The sequence below is a fragment of the Arachis ipaensis genome, chromosome B8 (assembly GCF_059453495.1).
Source record: "Arachis ipaensis isolate K30076 ecotype BB chromosome B8, ASM5945349v1, whole genome shotgun sequence".
Classification (NCBI taxonomy): Eukaryota; Viridiplantae; Streptophyta; class Magnoliopsida; order Fabales; family Fabaceae; genus Arachis; species Arachis ipaensis.
In genome coordinates this window covers 82238306-82250063 of record NC_142443.1, presented here as the reverse complement: position 1 = coordinate 82250063, position 11758 = coordinate 82238306, and the positions used below count along the sequence as shown (strand labels likewise).

General features: G+C 38.3%; 2 non-coding genes across 2 annotated transcripts; both read left to right on the top strand.

The window, feature by feature from the left end:
* The first annotated feature begins 314 nt into the window (after positions 1-314).
* Positions 315-422, top strand: LOC148548606 (small nucleolar RNA R71). The gene has a single exon (XR_015897359.1). It is a non-coding gene; the product is annotated as a small nucleolar RNA R71 (small nucleolar RNA).
* An 8266-nt stretch (positions 423-8688) lies between these two features.
* On the top strand, positions 8689-8796 carry LOC148548605 (small nucleolar RNA R71). The gene has a single exon (XR_015897558.1). It is a non-coding gene; the product is annotated as a small nucleolar RNA R71 (small nucleolar RNA).
* The last annotated feature ends 2962 nt before the right edge of the window (positions 8797-11758 follow it).

Here is an 11758-nt window from a genome sequence, read left to right as displayed (position 1 = left end):
TAAGCTTCTTCTTCAGAAGATGCCTCTTTAGTATTGTTGGATGATTCCTTCAATCCATTCAGACTCTGAGAGATCATATTGACCTGCTGAGTCAATATTTTATTCTAAGCCAATATGGCATTCAGAGTATCAATTTCAAGAACTCCCTTCATCACAGGCGTCCCATTATTCACAGGATTCCTTTCAGAATTGTACATGAACTGGTTATTTGCAACCATGTCAATGAGTTCCTGAGCTTCTGCAGAATGGTCCAGTGACATCTTTGATAACTCAGACAGACCATCATAGAATATATCCAGGATGGTCCATTCTGAAAGCATGTCAGAAGGACACTTTTTGGTTAGTTGCTTGTATCTCTCCCAAGCTTCATAGAGGGATTCACCTTCTTTCTGTCTGAAGGTTTGGACATCCACTCTAAGCTTACTAAGCTTTTGAGGAGGGAAGAACTTGCCTAAGAAAGCCGTGACCAGCTTATCCCAGGAGTTCAGGCTATCCTTAGGTTTTGGGTCCAACCATACTCTAGCTCTGTCTCTTACAGCAAACGGGAAAAGCATAAGCCTGTAGACCTCGGGATCAACCCTGTTGGTCTTAACAGTATCACAGATCTGCAAGAATTCAGTTAAAAACTGAAAGGGATCTTCAGATGGAAGTCCATAAAACTTGCAGTTTTGTTGCATCAGAGAAACTAATTGAGGTTTAAGCTCAAAGTTGTTTGCTCCAATGGCAGAAATTGAGATGCTTCTTCCATGTAAATTGGAATTAGGTGCAGTGAAGTCACCAAGCATCCTCCTTGCATTATTGTTGTTAGGTGCGTCTGCCATCTCCTTTTCTTTTTCAAAAATTTCAGTAAGGTTGTCTCTGGATTGTTGTAATTTAGCTTCTCTTAGTTTTCTCTTCAGAGTCCTTTCAAGTTCTGGATTAGCTTCAACAAGAATGCCCTTTTCCTTGTTCCTGCTCATATGAAAGAGAAGAGAACAAGAAAAGAAGAGGAATCCTCTATGTTATAGTAAAGAGGTTCCTTATTGTTAGTAGAAGAAGAAAGGGAATAAGAGTGAAGAAGAATGGATAATCCAAACACAAGGGTGAGGATAGAAGCAGAGAAATGAGATGAAGAGAAGTGTTAGTAAGTAATTAAATAAATAGAAGGAGATGAGAGAGAGAAGTTTTCGAAAATAATTTTTGAAAAGGAGTTGATGATTTTCGAAAATTAAAGGGGAAATAAAATTAAAATTAAAATTTAAAATAATTAATTAATTAAAAAGAATTTTTGAAAAAGAGGGAGGTATTTTCGAAAATTAGAGAGGGAAGAGTAGTTAGGTGGTTTTGAAAAAGATAAGAAACAAACAAAAAGTCAATTTGTTAGTTGAAAAAGATTTGAAAATCAATTTTGAAAAGATAAGAAGATAAGAAGTTCGAAAAGATATTTTAAAATCAAATTTTTTTGAAAAAGATATGATTTAAAAAGATATGATAGAAAGATATGATTAAAATTAGTTTTGAAAAAGATTTAAATTTTAAAATCAAAATTAATGACTTGACTCACAAGTAATCACAAGATATGATTCTAGAACTTAAAGTTTGAATCTTTCTTAACAAGAAAGTAACAAACTTGAAATTTTTGAATCAAAACATTAATTGTTGATAATATTTTCGAAAATTATGAGATAAAATTAAGAAAAAAATTTTTGAAAAAAATTTTTAAAATTTTCGAAAATAAATAAGAAAAATGAAAAAGATTTTATTTTTTGAAAAAGATTTTGAAAAGATAAGATTTTTAAATTGAAAATTTGATTTGACTCATAAGAAACAACTAAATTTTAAAAAGTTTTGAAAAGGTCAACTCAAATTTTCAAAAATTTATGAGTGAAAAAAAAGGGAAAGATATTTTTTTGATTTTTGAATTTTTAATGATGATAGAGAAAAACATCGAAAAGACTCAATGCATGAAAATTTTGGATCAAAACAAATGATCCATGCAAGAACACTATGAGTTTCAAGATGAACACCAAGAACACTTTGAATGTCAAGATGAATACCAAGAACTTATTTTTGAAAAATTTTCAAGAAAAGAAAACATGCCAGACACCAAACTTAAAAATTTTTAATTTTTTAGACACTAAGAATTCAAGAATGCATATGAAAAACAAGAAAAGACACAAAACAAGAAAATATGAAGATCAAACAAGAAGACTGGCCAAGAACAACTTGAAGATCATGAACAACTTGAAGATCGTGAAGAATGCAATGCATGAAATTTTCGAAAATAATTTTTAGAAAATTAAAAAGATGCAATTGACACCAAACTTAAAACTTGACTCAAGACTCAAACAAGAAACACAAAAAATATTTTTGATTTTATGATTTTGTAAATTTTTTTGTATTTTTCGAGAATTAATTGGGAAAAACGAAAAAGAAAAAAATATTTTTTTGATTTTTTTAGAAAATAAGAAAAATCAAAAAGGTTAAAATTAAAATAAAGTTACCTAATCTGAACAACAAGATGAACCGTCAGTTGTCCAAACTCGAACAATCCCCGGCAACGGCGCCAAAAACTTGGTGCATGAAATTGTGTATGTCAATGTCTATATTACTATTTCTTACAATTTCGCACAACTAACCAGCAAGTGCACTGGGTCGTCCAAGTAATACCTTACGTGAGTAAGGGTCGAATCCCACGGAGATTGTTGGCTTGAAGCAATCTATGGTTATCTTGTAACTCTTAGTCAGGATATCAATTATAATTATCAATTTGAATTGCGAAGAACAAAAGAGCATGAAATAAATACTTGTTATGCAGTAATGGAGAATATGTTGGAGTTTGGAGATGCTTTATCTTCTGAATCTCTGCTTTCTCCCTATCTTCTTCTTCACGCACGCAAGGTTTCTCCCATGGCAAGCTGTCTGTTGGTGGATCACCGTTATCAATGGCTACCATCCGTCCTCTCAGTGAAAATGGTCCAGGTGCGCTGTCACCGCACGGCTAATCATCTGTCGGTTCTCACTCATGCTGGAATAGGATCCATTGATCCTTTTGCGTCTGTCACTACGCCCAGCCCTTGTGAGTTTGAAGCTCGTCACAGTCATTCAATCCCTGAATCCTACTTGGAATACCACAGACAAGGTTTAGACTTTCCGGATTCTTATGAATTCTGCCAATGGATTCTAGCTTATACCACGAAGATTCTGATTAAGGAATCCAAGAGATGTTCATTCAATCGAAGGTAGAACGGAGGTGGTTGTCAGGCACGCGTTCATAGATTGAGGATGACGATGAGTGTCACGGATCATCACATCCATCATATTGAAGTGCGAATAAACATCTTGATAGAAACAAGCGTGTTTGAATAGAAAACATAAATAGTTGCATTAATTCATCGAAACACAGCAGAGCTCCTCACCCCCAACAATGGAGTTCAGAGACTCATGCCGTCAAAGAGTACAAAGTTCAGATCTAAAATATCATGAGGTACGAAATAGACCTCTAGAAGTTGTTTAAATACTAAACTAGTAACCTAGGTTTACAGAAAATGAACAAACTATGATAGATGGTGCAGAAATCCACTTTTGGGCTCACTTAGTCCAGAAATGTGAATTTTAATTAAAAACTAAAACAAATATACTAAAAACTATCCAAATCATACTGAAAACTATGTAAAAACAATGCCAAAAAGCATATAAATTATCCGCTCATCACAACACCAAACTTAAATTGTTGTTTGTCCCCATGCAATTGAAAATCAAATAGGATAAAATGAAGAGAATATACTATAAATTCCAAAATATTAATGAAACTTAGCTCCAATCAGATGAGCGGGACTTGTAGCCTTTTTGCCTCTTGAATAGTTTTGGCATCTCACTCTATCCATTGAAGTTCAGAATGATTGGCATCTATAGGAACTCAGAGTTCAGATAGTGTTATTGATTCTCCTAGTTCAGTATGTTGATTCTTGAACACAGCTACTTTATGAGTCTTGGCCGTGGCCCTAAGCACTTTGTTTTCCAGTATTACCACCGGATACATAAATTCCACAGACACATAATTGGGTGAACCTTTTCAGATTATGACTCAGCTTTGCTAAAGTCCCCAATTAGAGGTGTCCAAGGTTCTTAAGCACACTCTTCTTTTGCTTTGGACCTTGACTTTAACCGCTCAGTCTCAAGTTTTCACTTGTCACCTTCACGCCACAAGCACATGGTTAGGGACAGCTTGGTTTAGCCGCTTAGGCCAGGATTTTATTCCTTTAGGCCATCCTATCGACTGATGCTCAAAGCCTTGGGATCCTTTTTATTACCCTTGATTTTTGGTTTTAAGGGCTATTGGCTTTTTGCTCTTGCCTTTTGGTTTTAAGAGCTTTCGGCTTTTTCTGCTTGCTTTTTCTTTTTCTTTCTATTTTTTTTGTATTTTTTTTCGCAAGCTTTCTGTATTCACTGCTTTTTCTTGCTTCAAGAATCAATTTTTTTATTTTTCAGATTATCAAATAACATTTCTCCTTATCATCATTATTTCAAGAGCCAACATATTTAACATTCTTAAACAATAACTTCAAAAGACATATGCACTGTTCAAGCATTCATTCAGAAAACAAAAAGTATTGTCACCACATCAAGATAATTAAACTAGTTTCAAGGATGAATTCGAAACCATGTACTTCTTGTTCTTTTGTAATAAAAACATTTTTCATTTAAGAGAGGTGATGGATTCATAGGACATTCATAACTTTAAGGCATAAACATTTAAATACTAATGATCATGAAGACATAAACATAAAGCATAATAAACGAAAAACGGTAAAATAAATAGACAAGGAGATTAAGGAATGAGTCCACCTTAGTGAGGGTGGCATCTTCCTCTTCTTGAAGAACCAATGGTGCTTTTGAGCTCCTCTATGTCTCTTCCTTGTCTTTGTTGTTCCTCCCTCATAGCTCTTTGATCTTCTCTAATTTCATGAAGGATGATGGAATGCTCTTGGTGCTCCATCCTTAGTTGTCCCATGTTGAAACTTAATTCACCTAGGGAAGTATTGATTTGTTCCCAATAGTTTTGTGGAGGAAAGTGCATCCCTTGAGGCATCTCAGGGATTTCATGGTGAGGAATCTCCTCATGCTCATGTTGAGGTCCATGCTCTCTTGTTTGCTCCATCCTTTTCTTAGTGATGGGCTTGTCCTCTTCAATGAGGATGTCTCCCTCTATGTCAATCCCAGCCGAATTGCAGAGGTGGCAAATGAGGTGAGGAAAGGCTAACCTTGCCAAGTTGGATGACTTTGTCAGCCACCTTGTAGAGTTCTTGAGGTATAATCTCATGAACTTCCACTTCCTCCCCAATCATGATGCTATGGATCATGATGGTCCGGTCTATAGTAACTTCAGACCGGTTGCTAGTAGGAATGATTGAGCGTTGAATGAACTTCAACCATCTTCTAGCTACTGGTTTGAGGTCAAGCCTCTTAGTTGAACCAGGTTACATTTTGAGTCAATTTTCCATTGAGCTCCTTCCAGACATATGTCCATGAGGACTTGGTCCAACCTTTGATCAAAGTTGACTCTTCTAGTGTAGGGGCGTGCGTTCTCTTCCATCATTGGTAGGTTGAACGCCAACCTTACATTTTCTGGACTGAAATCTAAGTATTTTCCCCGAACCATGGTGAGCCAATTCTTTGGGTTCGGGTTCACACTTTGATCATGGTTTCTAGTGACCCATGCGTTTGCATAGAACTCTTGAACCATTAAGATCCCGACTTGTTGAATGGGGATGGTGAGGACTTCCCAACCTCTTCTTTGGATCTCAAGTCGGATCTCCGGATACTCATTCTTTTTGAGTTTGAAAGGAACCTCAGGGATCACTTTCTTCTTGGCCACAACTTCATAGAAGTGGTCTTGATGGACCTTAGAGATGAATCTCTCCATCTTCCATGACTCAGAGGTGGAAGCAATTGCCTTCCCTTTCCTCTTTCTAGAGGTTTCTCTGGCCTTTGGTGCCATGAATGGTTATGGAAAAATAAAAAAACTTAAAATGTTTGCTCGTCCCCAAGCAAAAGAAGAGAGAAAGAAGTAGAAGAAGAAGAGGAATGGAGGAGAGGGAGAGAGAGTTGGTTTCGGCCAAGGGGTGAAGAGAGGGTTGTGTTGTGTGAAAATGAAGAGGGGATGAGGGGTTTATATAGGAGTGAGGAGGGGTTAGGGTTCGGCCATTTAGGGTTGGGTTTGGAAGGGAAATTATTTTGAATTTAAAGGTAGGTGGGGTTTTTGGGGAAGAGAGGATGGATGTGAGTGGTGAAGAGGTCATGGAAAAGAGTGATTGAGTTGATTGGTGAGAAGTATTTGGGGAAGAGTGATATGAAAAGGTGTTAAGAGGAGAGAAGAAAGGTAAGTGGGGATCCTGTGGGGTCCACAAATCCTGAGGGAATCCTGTGGGGTCCACAGATCCTGAGGTGTTTGAGGATTTCTCATCCCTTCATCTTTGAGGCGTGTAAAACACCCTATATATGCAATCCTGGCGTTTAACGCCAGATTGCAGCATGTTTTTGGCGTTAAACGCCACTTCCATGCTTGTTTTGGGTGTTCAACGCCAGTCTGTAGCATGTTTCTGGCGTTGAACGCCAGTATGGTGCATGTTTCTGGCATTAAACGCCAGTCTGATGCTTGTGTTTGGCGTTTAACGCCAGCTTTCCTCTGGGTGCAATCCTGGCATTTAAACGCCAGACTGCTGCTTGTTTCTTGCATTTAATGCCAGTTTCATGCTCTATTCTGGCGTTAAACGCCAGCCAGATGCTCCTTACTGGCGTTTAAATGCCAGTAAGCCCTTCCTCCAGGGTGTTCTATTTTCAATGCTGTTTTTCATTCTGCTTTTTATTTTTGTATTTATTTTGTGACTCCACATGATCATGAACCTAATAAAACATGAAAGAACAATAAAAAAAATTAGATAAATAAAAATTGGGTTGCCTCCCAACAAGCGCTTCTTTAATGTCAATAGCTTGACAGTGGGCTCTCATGGTGCCACACAGGTGATCAGGTCAATTTTATAGACTCTCAACACCAAACTTAGAGTTTGGATATGGGAGTTCAACACCAAACTTAGAGTTTGGCTGAGGCCTCCCAACACCAAACTTAGAGTTTGACTGTGGGGGCTTTAGTTGACTCTGTACTGAGAGAAGCTTTATATGCTTCCTCACCATTGTTACAGAAGGAGATTCTTGAGTTTTAAACACAAGGTTGTCCTCATTCAGTTGAAGGATCAATTCTCCTCTGTCTACATCAATCACAGCTCTTGCTGTGGCTAGGAAGGGTCTTCCAAAGATGATGGATTCATCCTCATCCTTCTCAATGTCCAGGATTATGAAATCAACAAAGATGTAAAGGTCTTCAACCTTTACTAACATGTCCTCTACTAGTCCATAAGCCTGCTTTCTTGAGTTGTTTGCCATCTCTAGTGAGATTCTGGCAGCTTGTACCTCAAAGATTCCCAGTTTCTCCATCACAGAGAGGGGCATGAGGTTTATCCCTGACCTAAGGTCACATAGAGCCTTCTCAAAGGTCATGATGCCTATGGTACAAGGTATTAAGAACTTTCCAGGATCCTATTTCTTCTGAGGCAATGTCAGTTGATCCAGATCACGTAGTTCATTGGTGAGCAAGGGAGGTTCTTCTTCCCAAGTCTCATTACCAAATAATTTGGCATTCAGCTTCATGATTGCACCAAGGTACTTGGCAACTTACTCTTCAGTAACATCTTCATTCTCTTCAGAGGAAGAATACTCATCAGAGCTCATGAATGGCCTAAGGAGGTTCAACGGAATCTCTATGGTCTCTAGATGAGTCTCAAATTCCTTTGGTTCCTCATAGGGAAACTCCTTATTGATCATTGGACGTCCCAGGAGGTCTTGCTCACTGGGATTCACGTCCTCCTCCTCTCTTGTGGGTTCGGCCATGATGGTCAATTCAATGGCCTTGCACTCTCCTTTTTGATTTTCTTCTGTATTGCTTGGGAGAGTACTAGGAGGGATTTCAGTGACCCTTTTACTCAGCTGGCCTACTTGTGCCTCCAAATTTCTAATGGAGGACCTTGTTTCATTCATGAAACTTAAAGTGGCTTTAGATAGATCAGAGACTATATTTGCTAAGCTAGATGGCTACTGCTCAGAATTCTCTGTCTGTTGCTGAGTGGATAATGGAAAAGGTTTGCTATTGTTAAACCTATTTCTTCCACCATTATTAAAGCCTTGTTGAGGCTTTTGTTGATACTTCCATGAGAGGTTTGGGTGATTTCTCCATGAGGGATTATAGGTGTTTCCATATGGTTCACCCATGTAATTCACCTCTGCTATTGTAGGGTTCTCATGATCATAAGCTTCTTCTTCAGAAGATGCCTCTTGAGTATTGTTGGATGCAGCTTGCATTCCATTCAGACTCTGAGAAATCATATTGACTTGCTGAGTCAATATTTTATTCTGAGCCAATATAGCATTCAGAGTGTCAATTTCAAGAACTCCCTTCTTCATAGGCGTCCCATTATTCACAGGATTCCTTTTAGAAGTGTACATGAACTGGTTATTAGCAACCATGTCAATGAGTTCTTGAGCTTCTGCAGGCATTTTCTTTAGGTGAATGGATCCACCTGCAGAATGGTCCAGTGACATCTTTGATAACTCAGACAGACCATCATAGAATATATCCAGAATGGTCTATTCTGAAAGCATGTCAGAAGGACACTTTTTGGTTAGTTTCTTGTACCTCTCCCAAGCTTCATAGACGGATTCTCCTTCTTTCTGTCTGAAGGTTTGAACATCCACTCTAAGCTTACTAAGCTTTTGAGGAGGGAAGAACTTGGCTAAGAAAGCCGTGACCAGCTTATCCCAGGAGTTCAGGCTATCCTTAGGTTGAGAGTCCAACCATACTCTAGCTCTGTCTCTTACAGCAAATGGGAAAAGCATAAGCCTGTAGACCTCGGGATCAACCCCATTGGTCTTAACAGTATCACAGATCTGCAAGAATTCAGTTAAGAACTGAAAATGATCTTCAAATGGAAGTCCATGAAACTTGCAGTTCTGCTGCATCAGAGAAACTAATTGAGGTTTCAGCTCAAAATTGTTTGCTCCAATGGCAGGGTGATGACAAGTCATCCTAGCCTATTTTAACCAGTCTTTTTCTTTTGCTTTCATTAGAATTATGCACTTTCTTGAGCTACAAGCAAGCTAATTGAGTAGATTTTTATGTTTCCCTTGATTGAATCAACCATGTATGAATTCATGCCATTTCGTGAGATTTTATGCTATATTTGTTGCATATTATGAAAGAATGAATATCTCATGATTTTGAGCATAGCTTTGATGTGTTTGGTTGATTAATGATAGGTGAAGAAAGCTTGGAGAAAGGTTAAAGCAAGAAGGAATGGCTAGGAGTGAAGAGAGGACAATGGAATAAGTGAAATTGAACCAGGAAGCAAAAAGCTGGACCTAAAGTTAGCATCAAACTTTTGCACAAACTTTTGATTGAAAAGTTAGCCCCAACGTTAGCCCCCTAACTTGGAGGCTAACGTTGGAACTTGAAAATTCTCCCCTGGGCTCCAAAAGTTTGCGCCAACGTTAGCCCCCTAACTTTGAGGCTAACGTTGGCACATGAATTTCTCCCCTGGGCACCAAAAGTTTGCGCCAACGTTAGCCCCCTAACTTTGAGGCTAACGTTGGCATGAGAAACTCCTCCCTGGCCACCTAACGTTTGCGCCAACGTTAGACCCCTAACTTGGAGGCTAACGTTGGCACATGAAAATACAAGGGAGAGGAGCAAAAGTTTGCGCCAACGTTAGCCCCTAACTTGGAGGCTAACGTTGGCGCCATGAGTGCACTAGAAAGGGCCAACGTTGGAGCCAAAGTTAGACCCCTAACTTTGGCACCAACGTTGGTATCAGCAAATTGTGCTAGCTGATATGAAAAGTTGGAGCCAAAGTTAGACCCCTAACTTTGGCTCAAACTTTTACTCCAACTTTTGCAAAACTCCAACCCGGTTCAATTGGTTCACTTTGGTTCTTCTTCAAACTCCAAGAGCAATCAACCAAGGCCTCTTTCAACCCAATTCCACCAAGAGCAAAGGCCCAACTCAAGGCTTGAAGATCATTGGAAGAAAGTGTATAAATAGGATAGAATTCAAGTTCTTCGGGGAGCTTTTCTTTTGGGAATTTTCATAATAGTTTTCGGAGAGCTTTGGATATTGAGTGATCTTTAATTTCTTATCTTGGGGAAGGAGAATTCACTTCTCTTCCTCTCAGTTTTATTGCTTTAAATTTCAATTACAATTGTCTTGGATCTTGGGTTGGAGAATTGAAGAAATTCTGTTTCAATCTCATCCTTGGATCTCTCTGTTTATTTACTGCTTAATTGAATTTCCGTTTCTGTTACTTGCTTCTCATCCACTTTCCTTGCAATTTACAATTTCCTTTCAATTGTTCTTATTGGATCTAGGAAGGCATTGAGATCTAGACTTGGTTTTCTAGTCTCTGGGTCCTGAGATCTGATTTCCCATTTCAATTCTCTGTTTATTGCTTTATATGTTCATTTACTTTTCTGTTTCGAATCCGATTCAATCCCAATTCCCTTTTTCTCTTCTGTTTAATGCAATTCAACTTTTCCTTGTTTAAATTCTGTAAATCCAGCCCCAAATCCCCTTTACATTGCAAGCCATTTATATTTCTTGCACTTTAAGATTCTGCAGTTTACATTTCTTGCAATCTAAGTTTCCGCAATTTATGTTACTTGCACTTTAAGATTCAGCAATTTAATTCTCGTCCTCTTTAATTTCATGTCAATTACCCATTCCCTTTACTTTCTATGCAATTTAAATTCTGCAAATCACAAATCTCTCAACCAAATCTTGATTCGCTTGACTAAATCAACCACTAAACTAAAATTGCTCAATCCTTCAATCCCTGTGGGATCGACCTCACTCCCGTGAGTTTTTATTACTTGATGCGACCCAGTACACTTGCCGGTTAGATTTGTGTGTTTTGGGAGAAATTTATTTTTCACCAAAATACTCATCAAGTTTTTGGCGCCGTTGCCGGGGATTGATTAGATTGACAATGATTAAGTGAGGTGGTGATCTAGATCAAGCACTTTTTCTTTAATTTTGACTAACCCACTAACTGTTTGAAGTTTTGCCTGAGCTAATAGAAACCTCACTCTAGCAATAGAGTGAAATTTCCTTGGCTCATCTTGCTGAATATGATTTTCATAGCTTGAAAAACAAACGAGAGGAGTGGTTTTCGTTCATTACTCTCTCAAGTTTGCCAACTGTTTGATACTTTGTGTCAACTGATCCTTCAATCATATCCTGGCCTAAATATGCTCTATCTTCACTTGAATTGGTCGTGACTGTGCAGATCATGGAAGGGAACTCAACAAATTCTAGCAATCATGAGAGTAATACCCCCACCTTGGATGATAATGTAACCCATAGTTCGAAGCAACTATCCATAGCCATGAATGATGTTGCCCAATGGTTTGAAGCTTTTCCACAAGGAAGCATTATCGGATGGGAAGAACTGATGAACGGACCCCTAGTCAAATTTAACCCATCACAAAGAGTTGTTAAGCAAGAGGCAGAAGTGCATCCATTAGAGAAAGAAATTGAGGGTGCTCGTGCAGTAATAAGCCAAAACAAGCAGATGCATCAGCAGACTCTACAACAATTAGATATGATGGCTAGAAAAATCACTGAGTTGAGACATGCTGTAGTACATACATACAACCTGACTCAAAGCTCATATGG